The sequence below is a fragment of the Nicotiana attenuata genome, unplaced genomic scaffold, assembly GCF_001879085.1.
Source record: "Nicotiana attenuata strain UT unplaced genomic scaffold, NIATTr2, whole genome shotgun sequence".
Lineage (NCBI taxonomy): Eukaryota > Viridiplantae > Streptophyta > Magnoliopsida > Solanales > Solanaceae > Nicotiana > Nicotiana attenuata.
In genome coordinates, this window is record NW_017674783.1 from 9,701 (window position 1) to 35,961 (window position 26,261).

The window sequence follows — 26,261 nt, forward strand, 5'->3', positions numbered from 1 at the left end:
AGCTAAAATTTGAGCAAAATGCAAAACATAACTTAACAATGCTAAATATTACTCTAACATAACCAATAACAATAAAAAGTGATGGAGATGATACAAGTAGTTAACATTGTTGCACCACCAGAGCCTGAATCATAAGCTCAAAATCAGAAAACACTTTAGGTGTTTTAATCTAATAAAAACCATAAAAATACAAGTAATTAAAGCCAACTCTTGATCAGTTAGCTGCCAGTTGATCACTTTCTTGATAGTTTAATCAACACAAAACGCACACATTACCATCCTTTAATTTATTGACATAAAAAATAATTTAACCAAAGTTTTCAGTATTTAGTAAGGTAGATGGAGAGATTTTGGCAAGACCTCAGTTGGAATTGTCTGAAACTCGCTGTCAACTGATAACAATTTGGTTCTCATTAATTGTAATTGTTTTAATTATCTGAAGCAGAATATGTTCATACTCTTCTCCATCCTTCCACCCGTGGATTTCTGCTCTTATGAGTTCCCAGTTTTCGTTTATTAATTTCCAAACTGGAAAATCTTTCCTTGACATTACGAAATCTTCCTCTTTGAGTTTCAAGCTGGGGCAGAAATCACCTGCTCCGTCACCAAGATAAATCATTCTTTTCTTCCCTTCCACAGCCAGAGAAGCTTGTATTCTTTCTATAATCAGGCCCTCCCTATTATTTTTATTAACAAAAAAAAAAAATCATCCATTAGGATATTAATTATATATAAATCTAAATTATATATATATATATATATATATATATATATATAACATTAAAAGAAAAATATAAAGAAGAATTTCGCTGGCCACGGGCTTGATACGAAAGTACTGTACTAAATTATCAAAAGAGAGATTTTGTGGGGACATAATAAAGAACACGTGAATTGAGCTACCAAATGATTAAGACATAAAAACGTATTTTCAGCATATTCGAATAACTTTAGAAAAATTACTACTCTACTACTATCTAACAAGCCACGTTGGAACCTTGAAACCACATAAAGAAAGTTATGAAATTAGTATTTAGTATATTTACACGAAATCATATTAATTTAACATGATTATATATATAAAAATAATAATAACAACATATGTAAAGATACATATTTTAACTTCTTTGGATTTGTGTAATTATCGAGCAAGTTTTCGCGTGTTTTACCTCGCACATGTTGGGAGGGCGAAGACTGCAGCCGTGCGTGAAAATCATGATAAGGTTGGATTCTGAGTTTTTCTTCCTCATCAACATATCATGGGTTTAGAATTAATCTCCGAGAAGCAATCCATTATTCCCAAACGCTTCAACATTGTCTCGATGTAGAAGATATATGCGACACTTACTACCCCAAATCACACCTAAAAATAACAAGCTCTGAATTTAATGTGCGGAAAATTTGAAGAAATTACCTCATGCTTATATCAAACTGATAAATGCACCATATCTGGTGAATTAACCGCCCTTAGCAAAAGGTGGCTTTGCCCGTCGCGGCTGTATGGGGTCAAATTCTGCCTACTACGGTAGCAACGACCCGCGGCTAAGCAATAGTCAAAACGAGGGTACGACCTAAGAACGTCGAGGTGAAACGTGCCTTTAGGTCTCGTCGTCTCCTCGAAAGCACGTGACCTATCTCTGCATTATTTTATTGTTTCAAGGGAGTTCACCTGTTATATAAAGGAGGATTCCAATGTTGTAAAGGATCGGATATTTGAATAACAAACTCTTTTTCTCTCTCTCTCTCTAAACAAGCACTCCTTTCTCTCTCGAATATTCAAGTTGTTGAAGCAATAACAAGCATAATACATATTTCTAGGTCTCATTATATTCGATTACGATTTACCCTTGATTCATTTTGATTGTTTTCGCTTACAAAAGTAATTAGAATCTTTTGAGCCAAACAATTTGGCGCCGTCTGTGGGGATTTCGGCAATCGAAACCATAGTTCATACCTAGGATATCAGAAAACAACGGTCACCGTTCTTCGGACTCCTCAGAAACCAAACGATGGCAGAAAGAGAAGCACGGCTGAAAACAATAGCAGATGTAGCAACCAACGAGGCCGGTAGAGAAAACATCATAGGCGCAACACCTGGTAGTGCACCAGATGAGGAGATCTCACCCTCTTCACTTGAAGACTTAACGATTCTGCACGAGAAAGGGGCTTCTACATCGGCCGCCAAAGAAACACCCCCGGTAGTCAAGAAGCTACTGGAAGAGTGGTTGACAAACACTCTAAGCAGTTTGCTCGAGAAATCGCCTCAAGGCAACACGAGGGACTCACCGCCAGCAGACGTCACTACTGCCACCGGTGAACTTGGCGCTGTACGAGCAAACGACACTAATGTCGATGTCCAGGCCAACGATGGTGCACTCGCGGCCATCCTTAAAAAGATGGAAGAAATGGAGAATGAGAACAAGGCACTTCGAGATCAAATGAAAGAGCATCAGGAAAGAGTGGACAAAATTCTCGGTGCTCCTAAGTTACTACCAAAACGCGACGTAGGAAGATTCGTCGAACAGCCGTACAGCGAAGAGGCTGCCCCCTCATCCGATCCCAAAAACCTTCAAGATGCCACCTTACTTGAGAATATATGACGGGACTACGGATCCCGAGGACCACCTGATCCACTATGTGAACGCTGTGAAGGGGAACGATTTGTCAAAAGAACAAGTACCATCCGTATTGCTGAAAAAGTTCGGAGAAACATTGACAGGGGGGCCCTAACATGGTACTCTCAGCTTCCAACTAGGACAATATCAACATTCGAAGAAATGGCGGATAAGTTCGTCACCGCCCATGCAGGAGCAAAGAAAGCAGAGGCCAGGGTCAACGATATCTTCGCCGTCAGGCAAACCATAGGAGAGGGACACAAGGACTTCCTGGCCAGGTTCAATAGGGTAAGGATGAGCCTACCAAATGTATCGGAAGGCATGGCTGTCGCAGCCTTCCAAAACGGGCTGAACAGAGATGGTTAAAGGGCGACCAAAAAGCTACTGAGCCGACTCATGAAATATCCCCCCACCACAAGGGAAGAGATCCACAACGCCTACTGTGCCGAAGTACGAGCGGATGAGGACGACCTCAATGGACCGACCCAACGGCTAACGACGATACAATCAGAAACAAGAAGGGATCGACGCAACGACGGGCGACGGGAACAGCTCCCGCGCTTCAACAAAGAAAGGCATCAGCCCTACGTTAGATCCTCCCATCCACCACCGCCTAGGCACACAGAGGCATTGCAACGACATGTCGCTCCACTCCGGAACGAAAAAGGTATGCCCCCTTTATTATCTGCCCATAACTTTTGCGTGTTTCCCTCAAAAATAGTGTACGCACTGGAGAAACTGGGCACCAAGGTGCAATGGCCGCAGAAAATGAAATCAGATCCTACCACAAGGATATCGAACGTCCTGTGCGAGTTCCATCAGGAAAGAGGACACAAAATCGAAGACTGCATAGGTCTACGACAAGAAGTAGTCAGGATGCTGAACCAAGGACACCTGAGGGAGCTGCTTAGCGATAAGGGAAAGACCAACTTCGCACGAGGGCGGGAACAACCCCAAAGGCCGCCGAGACCCACCTTCGCCAACACGCACCATAAACATGATCGTCGGAGGCGGCGATGATTCAACAATCAACCACGTAAAGTTCACCACCACGCACAAACTGAAACGAACAATCGCCCATGAACGGTATGACGACTTCGAAGAGAGTATCATCTTCGATAAGTCCGATGCCGACGGTTTGTCTTTTCCTCATTATGATGCTTTGGTCATAACTTTACGTATTGCCGATACTGATGTTAAGAGAATCATGGTTGACGACGGAAGCGGCGCCTGTATTATCCATCCAAGAGGCCTCATGCAAATGAGACTTGAAGATAAGATAATACCGCGTTGCATAACACTAACTGGTTTTAACAATGCAGTAGAACGGACCTCCGGGGAGATATCATTGCCGGTTTTGGCAGGGGGAGTCACGCTGGAAACCACTTTCCACGTCATGAACCAGGAGACAGCCTACAACGCCATCATAGGACGCCCTTGGATACACGCCATGCGAGCAGTCCCTTCAAGCTTCTACCAAGTAATCAAGTTCCCCATCCCATGGGGAATGTTTAGCATTCGGGGCGAGCCGCGCACCGCACAAGAATGCTACCGAATCGCTCAAGACTGCGCCCACACCAAACAGTTGGAGGGAGCAAGTGCGGAGGCATAGCAATCAGCCATGTCGGGGACTAAGGTCGACCCGACAATGGAAGTCATCGAAGATCCCGACGTCGTAGAAGCCTGCAAAGCGACGGTCGAGGATCTCGACCCAGTCTAACTGGACGTCACCAACCACACAAAGAAAGCCTACATCGGGCACAGCCTCTGCGATCCAAGTAAGTACCGTGAATTTCTAACTAACCACGCGGATCTGTTTGCCTTTTCTCATTCAGATATGCCGGGGATCCCGAAAGACATCGCCACCCACAAGCTGAACGTCGACCCGCTGTATCCGCCCGTGCGGCAATTCAGAAGAAAGTTCAACGCCGCAATCAACGAGGCGGTCAGTGAAGAAGTAGATAAGCTACTGGCCAACGGGTCCATCAGAGAAGCAAAATACCCCCAATGGGTCGCCAACGTCGTCATGGTCAAAAAGAAAAACGGGAAATAGAGAATGTGCGTAGATTTCACCGACCTTAACAAGGCGTGCCCAAAAGATTCATTCCCGTTACCCCACATCGACCAGTTGATCGACGCCACGGCAGGACATGAACTGCTAAGCTTCTTAGATGCCTACTCCGGCTACAACCAGATCATGATGGCCGAAGAGGACCAAGAAAAGACAACTTTTATCACCCACCAAGGGACGTATTGCTATAAGGTGATGCCCTTCGGGCTCAAAAACGTAGGGGCAACGTATTAGAGATTGGTCACCAAAATGTTCAAAGAACAGCTCGGCAAAACCATGGAGGTCTACATCGACGATATGCTAGTGAAGTCGGCAAAGAAAGAAGACCACATCGACCATCTGAAAGAAGCCTTCGAGATATTAAGACAGTACGGGATGAAGTTGAACCTAGAGAAATGCGCCTTCGGCGTGGCCTCGGGAAAATTTTTGGGTTTCCTCGTGTCACAACGGGGCATCGAGGTCAACCTGGACCAAATCAAGGCAATAGACGCAATACCTGAGACTTTGAACAGCAAAAAGCAGGTACAAAAGCTGACGGGGCGAATAGCCGCCCTATCCAGGTTCATCTCGAGATCCTCCGACAGGTGCCATAAATTTTTCAACGTACTGAGGAAAGATCACGGGCTACAGTGGAACGAGGAATGCATCGAGGCCCTGAGAAAATTAAAGGCATATTTATCTTCACCACCGTTGCTAGTCAAAGCGAATCCAGGCGAGCCTTTGCTAGTGTATCTGGCGGTATACGAAGTCGCCGTCAGCGCAGTCCTGGTTCGCAAAAACAAAGGTACGCAGTCTCCTATTCATTATATCAGTAAAACCCTGGTGGATGCCGAGATACGGTACCCACACCTCAAAAAATTGGCCCTGGCACTGGTCGTAGCTTCACGAAAGCTTAGACCCTATTTTCAGTGCCACCCCATAAAGGTAATAACGACCTTCCCCCTGAGAAGCATCCTACACAAGCTTGAGCTGTCTGGCAGGCTCGCTAGATGGGCCATAGAGCTAAGCGAGCACGACATATCCTATCACCCAAGAAACGCCATCAAGTCGCAGGTACTTGCCGACTTTGTCATCGATTTCAGCAGAGAGATATTTCCGAAGGCGGAATTGGAGACCATTCGTGCTTCCTCCAGTGCCGACCTTTGGACTCTCTACACTGACGGCGCCACCAATGCCTCGGGCTCGGGACTGGGACTCATTCTCGAAGTCCCCACGGGCGAAGTGATTCGCCAGTCCATACGATGCCCCGAGATGACTAACAATGAAGCCGAGTATGAGGCTGTGGTTGCAGGTATAAAATTAGCCGTCAAGTACGGGGCTCGACGACTTGTCCTCCATTGCGACTCCCAACTCGTGGTGAACCAGATCACCGGGACTTACCAAATCAAGGAGCAGAGACTGCAAAAATACCAATCGGAAATCCACGAGCTAATGCTTGAGTTCGACGAGTGCCGCCTTGAGCAAATCCCTAGGGCGCAAAATATCGAAGCAGACGACTTAGCAAAACTGGCCGCAGCCACCAAAAATATCAACAAAGGGAGTGTAGTCACCCTCCTCCATTCGGCCATAGACCACGCTGAGGTACACTCTTTAAATCTAACTTGGGACTAGCGCAACCAGTTCGTCTCCTATCTGCAGGACGGGACACTCCCACTCGACAAAAAAGAAGACAAAAAGCTCAGCGTACAAGCCGCCCAGTACTGCCTAATAAATCACGATCTCTACAAAAGGACGTTTGGCAGACCCCTCGCTAAATGCCTAGGGCCGCACCAAACAAGGCCAGTACTCGAAGAGGTGCACGAGGGTCACTGTGGCGCACATACCGATAACCGCGCCCTCGTTCGTTGCATTATTCGAGCTGGATACTACTGGCCCACTATGAAAAAGGAGGCAGCAGAGTATGTTCGCAGGTGCGAACAGTGCCAAAAATACGCCCCCATGATACATCAACCGGGAGAGCCCCTCCACTCAGTAACCTCACCTTGGCCCTTCATCAAATGGGGAATGGACATAATCGGTCCCCTACCAGCCGGACGAGGAAAGGTAGGGTTTCTGTTAGTTTTAACTGACTATTTTTCCAAGTGGGTGGAAGCAGGTGCGTACGCCCAAATACGCGAACAGGAAGTTATCGCCTTCATATGGAAAAACATCGTATGCCGTTTTGGCATCCCCAAGGAAATCAGCTGCGACAACGGCCCCCAATTCGTTGGCAAAAAGACAACGGAGTTCTTCGACAAATGGCACATCAAACGAATACTCTTCACGCCATATCACCCCGCCGCCAACGGACAAGTAGAATCCTCCAACAAAACAATACTGAACATACTGAAGAAGAAACTCGAAGAAGCCAAAGGGCTCTGGCCAGAACTACTACCAGAAGTACTGTGGGCACATCGAACCACGCCCAAATCCAGCACGGGAGAAACTCCGTACTCACTGGTCTACGAAACCGACGCGGTCATACCCGTCGAAATCGGAAAACCAAGCCTGAGATATTCACATACCAGCGGAGCGGATAACGACATGAATAGACTCCAAGACCTAACGGAACTATCAGAACTCCAATCCGAGGTCAAATACTATAAAGTCAAACTTGGTCAACTCTTCCAATATAAAGCTTCCTAGTTGAGAATCATTCTTCCAAATCGATTCCGAATAACCTGAGAATTAAAACAAACGATTCACACAAGTCATAATACATCATATAGTGCTACTCATGCCCGTAAACTATCGAGCGAAGTGCAAATGGTCAAAACAACCGGTCAGGTCATTACATCCTCCCCCACTTAAACATACACTCGTCCTCGAACGTGCCAAGAGTTGTTCCAAAGCCATCAAACCGCCGTGAAACCTTACCATGCACATACCTGGGGGTGATCCCACGTCACCTTTTTCCATATAGGCCTAACAACACAACATACTGAAGATCATTACTTCAACCTTAGCCCGTAAACCGTAGAATCCTATTCCAACATCCGTAATTTCCTACAAGACCTGAATCTCACAATCTACACACTGTATAAGTCTGAACAAGCCATATCAAGCCACAACCATAGACCAAGATGCAATCACAGGATATACCACACAACTCAAATACTCATAGCAACAATTTTCGACCACAATACTGCTCGAAACATACCCGGTACCGGTAATACATATCATATCGAACAAAGCCTCATTCTAAAACCTTCGTACACTGCCAATGATGAAAGAAACACGCAAAAACTCATAACCACTTATTAGATCAACAAGTCATGGAGCTCCCTCTCCTTCGACAATAACTGTAGCAAATTTCTAAGTCAATCAGCGACATTATCCTTTTAAATATACTGCAATTAGATCCGATAGCACCCATTCTAGGTCCGACGACCTCATCTTATCAAATACAAGCTACTCCACTAATATGCCATACCAATACTACCCAAAGCCACAAACCGTGCAATCCATACACCAATACGCAATCATTCAAACGTACTCAAACATAGAAAATGACTCCAATGAGAGAACCGTCCCGCAAGCTCAACAAGTGCCACCACAACCGAAATGTTAAAGACCCATCACACACCATAGAACCACAACACACGAACCTAACACAAAGGATCATATCCCAACATAACTTCGATGTAATGTGCGACCCCATCCAAACACAAGTCCACATGAAATACCTCAAGTCGCAATGCTCAAAATCAACAATCACGCGCAATTTGACGTCTAGTACCAAAGGTGACCATAACCACTGAGAAGCAAATAACTCAATACCATAGTACGGAAAGAACATAATCAATGAGCAATCAATCACCGAACAACCTAATGCCCCTCTCACTCGAATTCCGCTATAAGCCCCAGATAGAACTGCACTAAGTATGCGTATAACTAACGAATCACACCCATCATAGCTTAGAAGAGTAATACATAGTGTCACACCTCCTTTTTTACTACACCCCCGGGAGAGTGTAATAATAAGGGAGTTATTTCCAACTTGAAGTAACAATCGAAACGGGATTATTTTATTTAAAATTCAGAGTCGCCACTTGGGATAATTTGTGGTGTCCCAAGTCACCGGTTTAAATCCCGGATCGAGGAAAAGATTGACTCTGTTTATGTCTGCAAACACAGAAATCCGGGTAAGGAATTCTGTTAACCCGGGAGAAGGTGTTAGGCACTCCCGAGTTCCGTGGTTCTAGCACGGTAGCTTTGATCGTACTTGGCTTGACTAAATTGTTTAATTACTGATTTTAGAACCTATGTGCATTTACCTTTTACCACTTTTAAATTAAGAAAATTATCTTGAAACGGGTCACGCGTACGTGTACCCATTTGTTGGCGCGCCAAAAACCATGTCACACGAACGTGTCCACAGTTAATAACGCTTTATTATTATTAAGAAAGTTTGGCCAAAATTGCGCGAACGCGTAGTCCGGTTTTGTTTTTTGGTATCATAATCATGTCACGCGAACGTGTCCACAACCACGATAATATGTTAAGCGTGCCTAAAGCAAACTACGATCATGTATCATTTATTATATCTAAATCATAAGATTAACACGAGGGCCATGAATAATTAAAATGTGAATGGCGCACCTCGAACTATTAGTAGCCTATGAAAACCAATTTTATTATTAAGAAAAGTTTGATCGAAGTTGCGCGAACGCATACTCTGAATTGATTTTAGAACCGTAATTATGTTACGCGAACGTATACACAATCGCGATTGTATTTTAAACGTGCCTAAAGGCTTTTCTACGAGTGTTCATTTCTAACAACTACCTTGCTACCTTGATATATTAAACTAATAACGATCAAATAGAGCACATTCATCAAATCACACTAACGTTCCACCCCGATGACCCTACTTACTGGAATGCGTATGCAACAATGATCGAACGTAAACAAACAAAAGTGAAATCACACAATCCTTTAAGCTATCGTCCAAACTCAAACCTGCAGACAACTAAAATGAATGAGGCATACAAATTATTATAATAATAATAAGAAAAATAATAATAGCAGTGATAATAATCATAATTGAATTAATCTACTTATTAAGGTTAACAGGATTACAAATAAATGTTTGTTTGTAAAGAAACAATACAGAGTATAGAAGATCGAGAAATAGTATAATCTAACAACAAAACTTGAAATTACTATATTTTTACCTAAAATTTCCATCCCTTATCTTCCAACAATCAATCAGTAGATTTACTAGCTCTTTAACTAGGTGGCATCCAAGTCAAATTAGATTAAACACAAGATTCCAGAGTACTCATCAAGGCAATTAAGTTAAATATCCCACCATGAAGAAGAACAAAATCAAAACTCAGAATTTGTTCCGAGTCCCATCCGTGTGCATCCAATATACCAAACTATTGGTTTTTTTAGACCTTAAATTCTAAGTAGAAACCAAACAACAGCAAGCACCTTCGGCAAATAATCGAGAAGTCAGTTACCATCTCCAACAAAATAATTGACAAACACATAATAAATCACACCACAAAGTTATGTAGAACATTTGCATTCCTTATGACATAAGAAACCAAAAATTTCCAGCAAGTAAACCCAAAGTATGCGTTTACATATTAGAGAGGAGAAGAACCAAATACTTCATCAATCCAATACCATTTATAAGCACAAATCAAAAAAGAAAAGAACAAGGGAGAAAGAATTAACCTCAATGAGAGCTTTCAATTAATAGGATCTAAGCAATTACAATAACTTAATTGAGCGAGACATAAATCTAAAATCTGAACGAGGGGACGGCAGCAAATCGGACTCGAACCCACGAACAACAGCGAATTCAACCACCTTTCAAACGAGCTCCATTTGTTAAACAGAAATCCAAGACGAAAAGAAGAGAATGAATATCTATATTTTTTTTGAGCTTTTAAACAATAATCAAAACCATATCAAATAAAGAACACTCAATATTTTTATGTGTATCTATCTGAATCTGAAAACGAGAGAAGAAAATCAGAAAAAAAAACTCTTAAAGCCCTAGCCTTTTCTCTCCAGATTTTTTCCGAAAAAATTCCCCCTGAAAATCTCTCCCAATTCTCTCTCCAAAAAATCTCTCCAAAAAAATCCTCTAGTTATCAGGCAAACACCTGATGAATGAAGGGCTGGGATTAATCCAAATCGATCCCACGCTCCCCATTCATCCAGCATATGCCTTCCAGAGGCTTCCATCACGTGAGAAGGGGATGGGGATGAGAGAATCTGTCAGAAACCGTTACAAATATGGTGACGAGGAGAGGGGGGGAACGCGTGAGGTGAGATTGGGGCTCACTCGCCTGAATTTTGGCGATTTATGGGAATGGATTCGGTTGTTTTGGAGAAGAAGAACAGTGATCGTCGTTTGGGGTCTTTTGATTTAGGGCTCTTGTGCGTATATTTAGGGAGTGGGTCGGGTCAGGGTACGGGCGTGGGTCTGGGCGTAATTGGGACGGGGAAGGCTGATGAGTGGTGAGATTTGGGCTGGGAATTTGTTGGATTTTGGCCCAAATTAGTCTTCAAGAACAAATCCCCACTCCCTTTCTCTCTTTTTCATTTGTTTTTTTTTCTTTTCCCCTTTTTAATTAATTAAAAAAACTAAAATAGGCTCTTAAATTAAACTAAGCTGTAAAATTAAGTTAATTACCTACTAAGATATTTATGAAAAGTTAATTACTTCTAAATTTAAAAAGAAATTACTAATTTAATATTAAAAGGCTAAAAATGCAAAAATGAACCGTTTTTGTGATTTTTCATTTTTATAAAATAACTAATTTACTAATTAACCTGAAATGTAAAAATAAACCCTGAATGCAATGCAAGATATTTTTGTACTTTTCATGATTTAAATAAAATAAACATGCATGGACAAATGCGAACAATTAGCAAGAATCCTACGAGAAATCTACAAAAATTGCAAATAATGGGAAGTAATTCATTATTTGCAAACAATTAGTACTTTATTTTCTTGAATTTATGGGAGTAATTCATATAGGGCAAAAATCACGTGCTCACAGCTGCCCCTCTTTGCTCGGAAACACGAAGAGTTTTCGTGCAAAGATAAAGTGAGCGGATACGAGCGACTTTTGCCCGTTTGAATACTCCGTGGGAAGCATTTTTGAAAGATTTGACCGCATCCTGCTTCCAAGGTTGCCTACATATCCTTGGCTATAAAGGAATCAGGTCAGTGTAGTTCAGGAAGTTTTGGTAGCTGGGACTACCATGAAGCTGTGATTTCACTGTTGCTGCTGCTGCTACTGCTTACTGAACTCCTTATTACACCATGACAAAATAAAAAAAGCTAGACTAAACTATGATCTATGCATTACTTAATCTTGTGATTCTTGTTGCCTTGTTGACTTGTATTCTCCGGGTGAAGTTCCTTTGTTGCCAACTTGAATTGTGATCTGAGATGCTTTTCCTTTTCTCCAGGTGGATGCCTGATTACTAGACTTGAACTATATTCCTTCGAAACTTGGACTGTCTTCCCTTGAACTGCTTTCCCTTGTTCTTCAGGTGGGCGCCTGATGGCTAAACTTGAACAACTTTTCCTTGAAATTTAAATTGTTTTCCCTTGTTCTCCAGGTGGGCGCCTGATTGCCAAAACTCGAATTGTGTTCCCTTGTTCTCCAGGTGGGTGCCTGATTACCAAAACTTGAACTGTATTCCCTTGTTTTCCAGGTGGGTGCCTGATTGCCAAAACCTGAACCGTATTCCCTTGTTTTCCAGGTGGGTGCCTGATTACCAAAACTCACATTGTGTTCCCTTATTCTCCAGGTGGGCGCCTGATTGCCAAAACTTGAACTGTATTCCCTTGTTCTCCAGGTGGGTGCCTGATAGCCAAAACTTGAACTTTATTCCCTTGTTCTCCAGGTGTGCGCCTGATTACCAAAAACTTAAACTTTATTCCCTTGTTCTCCAGGTGGGCGCCTGATTTCAACAAAAAAAGACAAAACAAAGAAAATTTTCTGCCCCAGTTTGATGGCTGGGCACATCTGTGAGTGTTAAACTGAATCATGTTACCAAAAATTACTAAGAATTTGAAAGCTAGATCCCATTATCTAGGAGGGTCCTGAGAACTCCTAGTTAAATGACAGTTTCAAAAGCCGAATTATGTTTTCTAAAGGTATGACTTCCGCTAAATCTTGTTATCTAAGAAGGTCTTAAAACTACATCCCATTATCGAGGAGGGTCCTGAGAATCAAAAATCAAGTCTTATCTTAAGAGTGACAATTTTACAGTTGAATTACATTACCCTACAACAGAACTTACGCTAAATCTTGTTATCTAATGGAAATCTTAAAGCTAGGTCCCATTATCCAGGAGGGTCCTGAAAACTCCTAATTGAATCCTATCTCGAAAATTTGCAAACTTTGAAACCAACTTATATTCCTTGGGGTACATTTATGCTAGATTTTGCTACTTATGATTGTTTCGATTTTTAAACTAGGTCCCATTTTCCAGGAGGGTCCTGAAAATCAAAAATCAAACCTGTCTGGTGCTTGCCTTTCCTTACGGAGGGTTTCTCCGAAATAAACGAAACTCTCTGCCCCTGTTTCAATCAAAGAAAAATCTTGTCAGTTTAAAAATATGGTGGTTGGTTTGTGGCCTTGACTTTGAGGGCGATTCCTCCTTCACTTCCCATGATCGCTTTGATTTCCACTCGAAGACCTTGCTAGTTTATTGACTAACCACTTTCTCTGTCATCCTTATCACAGAGAATACCTCTTCTCCGTTCAGACCCAATACCCCCTATCTGTTGCATTGCTCATGACCTGAGATTTACCAAGCCCTTGTGTTCCACAGGAGTCTCAAAGCACGACAATTGCCACCCACTCATTGCGCATGTTATTCTTTCTTGACTTAAACCATTGGCTCTGGCCTTGAGGTCTATTGTTCCTTCACTTGCCATGATAACTGATTCCCACTCGAAGACCTTGCTTGTTTATTGACTAACCACTTTCTTTGTTACCCTTAACACAGAAAATATCTCTTCTCCGTTCAGACCCAATATCCTCTATCTGTTGCATTGCTCATGAACTGACATTTACCAACCTTTGTATCTCACATGAAACCCAAAGCACGTCAATTGCCACCCCCTCAGTGTGTATGCTGTTCTTTCTTGACTCAAACCACTGGCCTTGGCCTTGAGGTCTNTTTCATTCTTTCCTTTGCCCTATCTTTGTTTTTATTCTCTCATTTTTCTTTCTTATTTTGCCATTGTTTCCTCCTCATGGTTTCTTATTTTCTCTCTTCTCTTTTCTTTTCTCTCCTATTTTTCCTCTCTTTTTCTTTTTCTCTTTTTTTATCACTTTTTTTTCTTTCTTTTGGTTATGGTCGAATCCTATGGAGATTGGCTACGTATCACGACCCCGCATGAATCAGACCGAGCATAGTTCTGGGGGATAAAAATAAATAATAAAATATTTTGGGATTTTCAAATTTTCATAAAAATAAAATATTTTGATTACAACGACTCATCCTACCGAATTTTACCATAAAAACCAACAGACTCAAAAGGGAACTGACAGGAGAAGACTCATTTTGTCTCAAAAAGTTATCACTATTTTTTCAAAATTTTCATGAAAATATCCGGCTTTGCTAATACGGCCTTTCAGCACTTCGAGAAAGAAGATTTTAAGGTTGTGTTCGCTAACCGGCCAAAACCTTAAAAAAATGACCAAAGGCGACTGTTCTTGCAAAAACAGCCTTCCGGCGCCCTTTTGGGGACATTCGGCTATTTTGACAAGAATGGCATCACCTTACTTATTTACAATAAAAAATTTTGTTCTTTTTGGGCTATTTTTCAAAAAGGAAGTTGGACCTGATGGGGGTTGCCTACGTATCTCACACCCTGTGAGAATCAAACTGGCATAGTTCGGGCAAATAAACCAACTATTTTTTAAAACAAAACCTTTTTCTTCTTTTTTTTTTCTCAAAAATTTGGCAGAGTTTCAGTACCATTTGGACATTGGTTTTTTCTTTCAAAACAGGTGATTACCCCTCTTAACCCTCACACTAATATTTTCTTTTCCAAACTCTCCCCTTTTATTCAAAAAAAAGCCGGTCAGCATGCAAATCCGAAGCAGATAAATACACAAGTAGGATGCATCAGGATGGTCTGTTATTTTGGGTACACCTGTCCTAGACGGACCCAACCCCTGTGTTGAGTCCCCTAAGTCAAATGCACATGATGCAAACAAGCGTTCCTCATAGGGATCCGGCTTGAGGCTAAGTTATTCTAGGTTCAAAACCTGGGTATATATTCTAGACTGTGTATCCGAGCGGACAACTCGAGTCGAGGAGGGGGCTACCTACCGGGAACCAAAAGGCCATCCGGCTTAGTAATTTGTCTGAGCCTCTTTCTTATTTCAAGGTATGACACTAACAGAATAGGGAGTCTCGACCAGCGAGCACATCCCCGAAGATGAGAAGAGAAGGGTTTCAAAGCAGTTTATATACAGTTCAGATAATATCAAAGCAGTAAAAGCATCATCTAGCACATTAGGCCCAAACATGTAATAAAATCAGATAACAGATAAAGCCAAAATATAACGATCATCTAAGCTCGAATTCTGAACCCTGAACCAGAGATTCTTGGTTCTTGTCCCCAGCAGAGTTGCCAGAGCTGTCACACCTCCTTTTTTACTACACCCCCGGGAGAGTGTAATAATAAGGGAGTTATTTCCAACTTTAAGTGACAATCGAAACGGGATTATTTTATTTAAAATTCAGAGTCGCCACTTGGGATAATTTATGGTGTCCCAAGTCACCGGTTTAAATCCCGAATCGAGGAAAAGACTGACTCTGTTTATGTCTGCGAACACAGAAATCCGGGTAAGGAATTCTGTTAACCCGGGAGAAGGTGTTAGGCACTCCCGAGTTCCGTGATTCTAGCACGGTCGCTTTGATCATACTTGGCTTGACTAAATTGTTTAATTACTGATTTTAGAACCTATGTGCATTTACCTTTTACCGCTTTTAAATTAAAAAAATTATCTTGAAACGGGTCACGCGTACGTGTACCCATTTGTTTGGCGCGCCAAAAACCATGTCACACGAACGTGTCCACAGTTAATTACGCTTTATTATTATTAAGAAAGTTTGGCCGAAATTGCGCGAACGCATACTCCGATTTTGTTTTTTGGTATCGTAATCATGTCACGCGAATGTGTCCACAACCACGATAATATGTTAAGCGTGCCTAAAGCAAACTACGATCATTTGTCATTTATTATATCTAAATCATAAGATTAACACGAGGGCCATGAATAATTAAAATGTGAATGGCGCACCTCGAACTATTAGTAGCCTATGAAAACCAATTTTATTATTAAGAAAAGTTTGATCGAAGTTGCGCGAACGCATACTCTGAATTTATTTTAGAACCGTAATTATGTTACGCGAACGTATACACAATCGCGATTGTATTTTAAACGTGCCTAAAGGCTTTTCTACGAGTGTTCATTTCTAACAACTACCTTGCTACCTTGATATATTAAACTAATAACGATCAAATAGAGCACATTCATCAAATCACACTAACGTTCCACCCCGATGACCCTACTTACTGGAATGCGTATGCAACAATGATCGAACGTAAACAAACAAAAGTGAAATCACACAATCCTTTAAGCTATCGTCCAAACTCAAACCTGCAGACAACTAAACTGAATGAGGCATATAAATTATTATAATATTAATAAGAAAAATAATAATAGTAGTGATAATAATCATAATTGAATTAATCTACTTATTAAGGTTAACAGGATTACAAATAAATGTTTGTTTGTAAAGAAACAATACAGAGTATAGAAGATCGGGAAATAGTATAATCTAACAACAAAACTTGAAATTACTATATTTTTACCTAAAATTTCCATCCCTTATCTTCCAACAATCAATCAGTAGATTTACTAGCTCTTTAACTAGGTGGCATCCAAGTCAAATTAGATTAAACACAAGATTCAAGAGTATTTATCAAGGCAATTAAGTTAAATATCCCACCATGAAGAAGAACAAAATCAAAACTCAGAATTTGTTCCGAGTCCCATCCGTGCGCATCCAATATACCAAACTATTGGTTTTTTTTAGACCTTAAATTCTAAGTAGAAACCAAACAACAGCAAGCACCTTCGGCAAATAATCGAGAAGTCGTACCATCTCCAACAAAATAATTGACAAACACATAATAAATCACACCACAAAGTTATGTAGAACATATGCATTCCTTATGACATAAGAAACAAAAAATTTCCAGCAAGTAAACCCAAATTATGCGTTTACATATTAGAGAGGAGAAGAACCAAATACTTCATCAATCCAATACCATTTATAAGCACAAATCAAAAAAGAAAAGAACAAGGGAGAAAGAATTAACCTCAATGAGAGCTTTCAATTAATAGGATCTCAGCAATTACAATAACTTAATTGAGCGAGACTTAAATCTAAAATCTGAACGAGGGGACGACAGCAAATCGGACTCGAACCCACGAACAACAGCGAATTCAACAGCCTTTCAAACGAGCTCCATTTTTTTTAACAGAAATCCAAGACGAAAAGAAGAGAATGAATATCTATATTTTTTTTTGAGCTTTTAAACAATAATCAAAACCATATCAAATAAAGAACACTCAACATTTTTATGTGTATCTATCTGAATCTAAAAACGAGAGAAGAAAATCAGAAAAAAAAAACTCTTCAAGCCCTAGCCTTTTCTCTCCAGATTTTTTCCGAAAAAATTCCCCCCTGAAAATCTCTCCCAATTCTCTCTCCAAAAAATCTCTCCAAGAAAATCCTCTAGTTATCAGGCAAACACCTGATGAATGAAGGGCTGGGATTAATCCAAATCGATCCCACGCTCCCCATTCATCCAGCATATGCCTTCTAGAGGCTTCCATCACGTGAGAAAGGGATGGGGTTGAGAGAATCTGTCAGAAACCGTTACAAATATGGTGACGAGGAGAGAGTGGGAACGCGTGATACGATTTGAGCAATGAAACAGTAAATAACAAAGAAAAGAAGAAGAAGAAAGAAAGAAAAAGAAGCTGCGACAGAAAATTGTACGAAAGGGAAATAAGAAGAAGAAGATAACTAGGGCAAAAGTAGTATATTCCTTCATATATCCTCAGTAGTGAGTACAATGCATATATATATGTGGGGTGAGTGAGGTGGAGTTCCTCCAGCTACACCCGTACATTCCCTACCTTGGGACTATTGGACCTATTCTATAAAAGACAAACAAAATTACAGGACTAAAGTGTAGTACTTAAAAGTTGTCATTTAAAAGTAAGGGGACTAAAGTAATAACTTCCTAAACTTCTTTTCAGATAGAATCCTAACTAATTTAACTGTCGCGTACAACCTCGCAAGCTCAAGGAACAACTAACTTAAGCTACTCGTATCAGATCCCCCTTGTTAAAATCTTCCTTGTCCTCAAGGAAGGAAAGATGGGAACCTGGTCTTCAGAGAATGATACTCTTCCCAAGTAGCTTGTTCAGGAGTTGTGTTGTCCCATTGTACTAGCACTTGAGCAATGGCTTTGTTCCCCTTTTGCACCATGCGTCTAGAATTTGGGAGGGTTGAGGACAATAGGGACTGGACAGATCAAGGGCTGGGGGGTGTGAAATCTGTTCAAGTAGTTTGTGGCAAGGTTTGAGCTGTGACACATGAAATGTAGGGTGGAGGAGGAGTTGGGGAGGTAAGGATAGTTTGTATGCTACTACTCCAATTATTTGTAAGATCTGATATGGTCCATAATCCCCTACCTTAAACTGCCTATCAGACCTATGCTTGTTGGCCTGTGAAGTCATCCTCTGTTGTGGTCTCTGGAGATGATGTTTCAATAGCTGGTATTTGAACTCCCTAGTAAGAAGGCTTCTATCAACTTCTTCCATGATGGAATCCCCAGCCATGTAGGGTAAATGCAGTGGGGGAGGTTGACCATGCAAGGCTTCATAGGGGGTAGTTTGAATGGAGGAATGGAAGGTGGTATTGTACTACCATTCAGCAGCTGTCAAGTAGGAGAACCAGTCCTTCTGGGAGTCAGCACAGAAGTATCTAAGATAGTTCTCTAAGCACCTATTGACAACTTCAGTTTGCCCATCTGATTGAGGGTGATAGGCTGTAGAAGTGTTTAGTGTGACCCCATGCATGGAAAACAGTTCTTGCCACAGTTTGCTAGTGAAAACAGGATCCCTATCACTAACTATATCCTCAGGCATTCCATGTAACTTGAAGATATTATCCATGAATAACTTAGCAATGTCAGTTGCAGAATAGGGATGTGACAATCCGATGAAGTGAGCATACTTATTTAACCTGTCAACTACCACCCAAATAACAGACTTCCCATGTGACTTTGGTAGGCCTTCAATAAAATCCATACTGATACTACTCCAGGCTAGTGCAGGAAGTTTGAGGGGCTGCAGTAATCCTGGGTAGGGTGTGGTTTCATACTTGCTTCTTTGGCAAGTGTCACATTGCCTGACATGAGCTTGTACATCCTCCTTCAGACCTTTCCAATAGAACAGTGCAGCTAGCCTTCTGTATGTGTGATCTATGACTGAGTGACCTCCATTAGGGGAATTGTGCCACAGTTGGATAATGTTCTTTCTTAGCTGCTCATCAGGGCCTACCACCAACTTCCCATGCCTTCTAAGTTGCTCATGCACAAAAGAGTAGCCAGTGTTCTCAGCACCTCCCAATTTAAGTGTAGTAATGAGGTTGGTGAGCCCAGTGTCTAGGGCCCAACTCTGCATAATGAGATCTAATAGATCAGTTTTGACAGTGGACAATGTCAAAGCAGCTAGTTCTACCAAAGGTAGCCTAGATAAGGCATCCGCCACCTTGTTCTCCTTTCCCTTTTTATATTCAATAATGAAATCATACTGCATGAGCTTGGTGATCCATTTAAGCTGGGATCCTGTGTGTAACTTCTGTTCTGGGAGGAACTTAAGGGCCTTTTGGTCTATTTTAACTGTGAAAGGTCTTCCTGTCAAGTACTGAACCCATTTAGTAACTGCTAATACCAAGGCTAGGAGTTCTTTATCATAAACTGAGAGTGATTGGTGCTGAGGAGATAGTCCTTTACTCAGATAAGCAATGGGCTGACCATTTTGCATCAGAACAACCCCTATTCCCATGTTGCAGGCATCAGTCTCCACCACAAAGGGGATTGAAAAGTCTGGTAGAGTCAACACAGGTGCAGAAGTTAGGGCTTCCTTGAGTTTATTAAAAGCTTCAGTTGCCTTATTAGACCATTGGAAGTTGTCCTTCTTGAGCAGATCAGTTAAAGGTTTACTAATGACCCCATAGCCCTTGATAAACCTCCTATAATATCCTGCTAAGCCCAAGAACCCTCTCGGTTGTTTGAGGTTTGCAGGCTCAGGCCAAGTTTGGACAGCTGAGATTTTCTTAGGGTCAGTAGCAACACCTGCAGCTGAGATGTAGTGTCCCAAGTACTCAACTCTGTCAGCAACAAAAACACACTTACTCCTTTTAGCAAAGAGTTGATGCTGCACTAATAAGTCAAAGGTGGTTCTGAGATGTTGGACATGATCCTCCAAACTTTTACTGTACACTAATATGTCATCAAAGAAAACCAGTATGAACTTCCTGAGATAGGCCTTGAATATGTGGTTCATCAACCCCTGAAAGCTTGAGGGGGCATTAGTTAAACCAAAGGGCATAACTAGGTATTCATAATGGCCAGAGTGAGTCCTGAAGGTTGTTTTATGTATATCTGCAGATGTCATTCTGATTTGGTGGTATCCAGCCCTCAAATCTATTTTGGAATAGACCTTTGAACCTCCTAATTCATCCAGCAACTCTTCAATGATTGGTATGGGAAACTTATCTTTGATGGTAAGCTTGTTCAAGGCTCTGTAGTCCACACATCGCCTCCATGTCCCATCCTTCTTACTTACAAGGACTACAGGAGAGGCATAAGAACTGGAGCTGTATTGGATTATGCCTTGGTTTAACATTTCTTGAGTCATTCTTTCTATGACATCCTTCTGGATAGGAGAGTACCTGTAAGGTCTAGAGTTGACTGGTGTACTGCCCTCTACTAGAGGAATATGATGATCAAACACCCCTCTAGAGGGAGGCAGTTGTGAAGGTTCAGCAAACAGCTCCTTGTACCCTTCCAATAGCACCTGAATTTGAATAGGTGTTTCCTCCTGTATGGGTTTTGTCTCTTCCTCATGGGACTCCTCTGGGCAGAGCTTGATCATAAACAACTGAGCTGAATTGACTGTGATGGTGTTGAGGGCCTTAGCATTCACGGTCTTAAAGGTAGGGTGGATCCCTTGCAGGGTGACTGACTTTCCTTGGTACATAAACGTCATCCATAACTGGGCAAAATTGACTTGGATGTCCTCCAGTTTGCTCAACCATTGTATCCCTAAGACGACATCACAGCTGCCTATAGGGAGGACCAAAAAATCATCAGTGAATACTACACCCTGCATCAACCAAGTAAACCCTTTGCTGCCTTTCACTGACTGAACCACTCTTCCATCTGCCACTGAAACATCTAAAGGATTCATCTGATAGACATTGCACCCAAGCCTTTTTGCTGTATGTTCATTTATGAAGTTGTGAGTGGAGCCACTATCAATTAAAACATTGTTTGGTCTTTGCTCAGTGAACCCTTGGATCCTTAGAGTCTTGTAGCCTTTAGAACCATTCATGGCTTCCAGGAAAATCTCACAATTCTCAATGGATCCTTCTTCCATCTGCTGGTCATCAGTGGTCTCTTCCAAGATTGGGTCCTCTATTTCTTGTACTGGCTCCTCCTCAATTTCTAATGAATACAAGTGCCTTTTTGCCTTACACTTGTGCCCAGGTGTGAATTTTTCATCATAGAAGAAGCAAATTCCATTGGCTCTTTTCTCATCCATCTCAGCTGGTGTGAGCCTCCTCCTTCTATTGGTGTCAAAATTAGCAGCCACAGGTTTCTTATAAGGGATCTGATTCCCTTTGAACATGCCTCCAGCTCCTTGGCCTGCAGGTGTCTTGCAGGCAGCTGCAACAGAAACAACACCCTTGATTGCCTTAGATTGTGCAGCAAAGTTGGCCTCCTGCAATCTAGCCAAGTAATAGGCCTGAGGAAGGCTGGTAGGATTGCCAACCTTGACAGCATGACTAAGCTCAGGTTTCAAGTTATTCAGAAATATGCTGATAGCATGTTCAGTGGAGAGGTTAATCCTGGTCATCACACTCACAAAGGCCTTCTGATAATCTTTGACAGAACCAGTGTGCTTGATGTTCATTAACTCTGTCATTGGATCAGAGTATTCTGCTCCAAAACTGTCACAAAGAGCCCATAGGTATTCCTCCCAAGTAGGCAAGGGCATCTGACCCCTACTCTTCATGTAACCTAGATGCCATTGTAAGGCATCTCCCTCAAAATACAAGGAAACCAATTTCATTCTTTGCTGCATAGTTACCTCCTCATCTGCAAAGATTTGTTCCACCTTGTATAACCAAGTTCTTAAATCCTCTCCATCAAACTTGGGAAAGTCCACCTTAGTGTACTTTGTGTATGGTATGTTAGGGAGGGGTATAGTGTGGTTCTGTTGAGTTTGTGGCTAGTTTGGGGTTATGTTGTGATATTGGTATTGAGATTGGTTGGGCATATATGGAGTTTGGTGGTATAGAGGGGATGGTATATGTCCATTGGGGTGGTAGTAGGGGGAGGAAACTGCAGAGGGTGTGTATAGGTAGTATGGGGGTGTACCACTCCTGTGTGAGAGCCCTGAGCCCAGGCCATTAGGGGATGATATGCTCTACCATTTTGAGGTGGAGTTTGGAAATTTAAGGGTTGTATTGGGACAGGTCTGGGATGGGGAGAAGGCATACTTGTGAATACATAAGATGGTGGAGGTAAAGGAGGGTTATTTGCTATGACTGAGCGAGCTATGGGTTGAGGTTGAGCCACAGGTAACTGGACAGAAGCGGAACTTATACCACTGGCCATAGCATTACTAACATTTGGTCTAATATTCAGGCTAGGGACTATAACAGAAGAAGTAGAGGCACTCACTGTTGCAAGGCATGTGTTAGTGGTGTTTAGTGTGGCCAAATCCCCAAAGTCGAAGAGTTGGTCATTAGGAGAGTATAACTCCCCATCTGCAGGTTGAGATCTCTTGTCCCTCTCAGGTCGCTTACCCCCTAGAATTACTTCATTGAGGACCTCACTTAGTTCATTCAAAGAGTCCTCCTGCTGCTTGCTATTTTGCTCTTGGGCAGCTTCCAGCTGCTGTTGTCGAGCTGAGAAGCTTGACATCTCATTAGATATTTTATGGAGTGTGTTCATGACTTCACTCATCTCCCCCGACATGGTCACAGAGTCAGGAAAGTGCTCTGATACCACTGATACGATTTCAGCAATGAAACAGTAAATAACAAAGAAAAGAAGAAGAAGAAAGAAAGAAAAAGAAGTTGCGGCAGAAAATTGTACGAAAGGGAAATAAGAAGAAGAAGATAACTAGGGCAAAAGTAGTATATTCCTTCATATATCCTCAGTAGTGAGTACAATGCAAATATATATGTGGGGTGACTNGTACGTTCCTCCAGCTACCACCCGTACTACTTCCCTACCGTTGGGACCTATTGGACCTTATTCTAATAAAAGACAAACAAAATTACAGGACTAAAGTGTAATACTTAAAAGTTGTCATTTAAAAGTAAGGGGACTAAAGTAATAACTTCCTAAACTTCTTTTCAGATAGAATCCTAACTAATTTAACTGTCGCGTACAACCTCGCAAGCATAAGGAACAACTAACTTAAGCTACTCGTATCAACGCGTGAGGTGAGATTGGGGCTCACTCGCCTGAATTTTGGCGATTTTTGGGAATGGATTCGGTTGTTTTGGAGAAGAAGAACAGTGACCGTCGTTTGGGGTCTTTTGATTTAGGGCTCTTGTGCGTATATTTAGGGAGTGGGTCGGGTCAGGGTACGGGCGTGGGTCTGGGCGTAATTGGGGCGGGTAAGGCTGATGAGTGGTGAGATTTGGGCTGGGAATTTGTTGGATTTTGGCCCAAATTAGTCTTCAAGATCAAATCCCCACTCCCTTTCTCTCTTTTTCATTTGTTTTTTTTCTTTTCCCCTTTTTAATTAATTAAAAAAAACTAAAATAGGCTCTTAAATTAAACTAGGCTGTAAAATTAAGTTAATTACCTACTAAGATATTTATGAAAGTTACTTCTAAATTTAAAAAGAAATTACTAATTTAATATTAAAAGGATAAAAATGCAAAAATGAACCATTTTTGTGATTTTTCATTTTTATAAAACAACTAATTTACTAATTAACCTGAAGTGTAAAAATAAACCCTGAATGCAATGCAAGATATTTTTGTACTTTTTATGATTTAAATAAAATAAACATGCATGGACAAATGCGAACAATTAGCAAGAATCCTACGAGAAATCTACAAAAATTGCAAATAATGGGAGTAATTCATTATTTGCAAACAAGTAGTACTTTATTTTCTTAAATTTATGGGAGTAATTCATATAGGGAAAAAATCACGTGCTCACACATAGAACATAACATAACACGAATAAGCTCAACTCTAACCGAATGGCACATCCCTCAACAATAGCCATACGGAGTCAACCCATCGGACCCGATGTAGAATATACATTCTCATTGGGCCTACCAATGGGCCCCAAATCGACTCTGGTCATCTACAATAGTTAAATAACCCTCCGAAAGTCCACAATGACTGAACCATAACACATACTATCATCTGGATAGATTTGGCCACATCTTCACAGTCTGCAACCACGAAACAACCTACTTTTGAGAATTCCCGATCTCCAAATCCATAGAACACACGAGTCACCATATCTGATCCCAACTTCACCGCCCGAATGTCTGCCACATCTCTCACATACGATCATACCATGAGGAATACTTATATAATTCTCCTGTGCCACATAGAAAAAATTCGAATATCAGCAGTCGATCAACCAGGCGGGTACTGTAATACCAATGAAGCATCCGCAAGTCAAAAGACAACGCGCCTTCTGAAATGTGCACCCTTCTCCGACAATAACAAGTAGTAATCTCATTCACCTAGTCATCTGAAATAGTCCATGTTACCAAAGAATTCATGACCATTCAAAGTTGAATCGTGACCTTACACACTCAAATCTTAATCCCACACAACACACCGCATCAATCATGCCATCATATGAAGAGCAAAAGAATCTCATAATCAACTCTGAGTCACAAGCGGAATACATACTCGATCAGTCGAAAACCTTCCATTTGATATTATCGAGGACAAAATTCCAATACACAACATGTTCCTCATGCCAGTAGGAAAAAATCCATGTCAAACCGTGGTAGAAACCATCGAGAACTCTTCGAAGCCCATTTTCACTTAACCAAGCCGAGAGAACTGAATCTCTCTAGCTCAACTAAACCACACAGGTCGCCAACCAAGAATATCGCAACCGAGATACCCACTATGAAGAGACCTTCTGCAAAACTAATGTCGTTTCCTTCACCTTCCTGATACTGAAATGTAGAATCCATAAGGATATAGAAATACCGTGAGTCTCGACACCATCTAATGTAAATCTTAGATTCTAGCCATATACAAATCCTAAAAATTCCCAATTGCTACGTATAACTCCTGAATCCCTTAGAATCTTCTCGAGAGTCATCCACTCTACTCAAATCTCGATTGCACCGCCCAAATGGGATGAACGACATGTGCCCCATTAGCTCAATAACACCCGAAAAAGTAATCCACACCTCTAAACAACCGAGTAAATTCCTACTCCGTGAACACTACATCTCTCATGAATAACCACTCAATCATTCCATGTTTCACATATACCCATAGAGTGTAATACTACCATATCCAGAAATTCCCTTACTCGAGTCATGCTCGATCTCAACCTATGCAAGCCACAACTGATTCACAAGTATACCTCAAACCAAAACCATTACAACACATAACCGTGCAATTAACTCGTTGATAGCAGACTCCCCCACTTGGATCAAAGACATGGAATAAAACATTTAATAACTTACAATAACCCTACCCAATTACTACTAAATCCTTCATAAGCTCATGTAACACAAACCGCCTATACCCGAAATCATCTTCAAATCTTGCATTCTTCCTCGTGAAAGTCAGGTCAACTATTACAACCGATCCAAACTCAAATCGCACAAATATAACCCGCTAGTAGATAAGAAAGCCTCCACACAACATCATAAAAATCACACATCCGTAGATTACCTTGCAGGTTATAACTCACCTGCTTAGCCTCAAACTTACATCTCTTAATACCCTTTCACAGCTACAACTACTACGCAATCACTTAATCTTCCTGAGTCTGAACCCATCAACAACCCTTAAGAATCTAATTCGTTCCATAATCAAGCAACAAGAAAGATCCTTCAATACACTCATGAATCGAGACTATATGTCACATCAAGACAGAAATCAAGCACCCAGTGGTCCTTTTATATCTCAAGCAAACTCTTTTCAATCCCTTCGAACCATCCGAATACATCCCGCGGTCACATCATACTCATCATATAGCCATCCAATCACTC

At 41.4% G+C, this 26,261-nt stretch overlaps 1 pseudogene; it reads right to left on the reverse strand.

Moving 5' to 3' along the window:
- Positions 1-316: 316 nt before the first annotated feature.
- LOC109219271 lies at positions 317-1,942 on the reverse strand (annotated as a pseudogene).
- Positions 1,943-26,261: the final 24,319 nt, after the last annotated feature.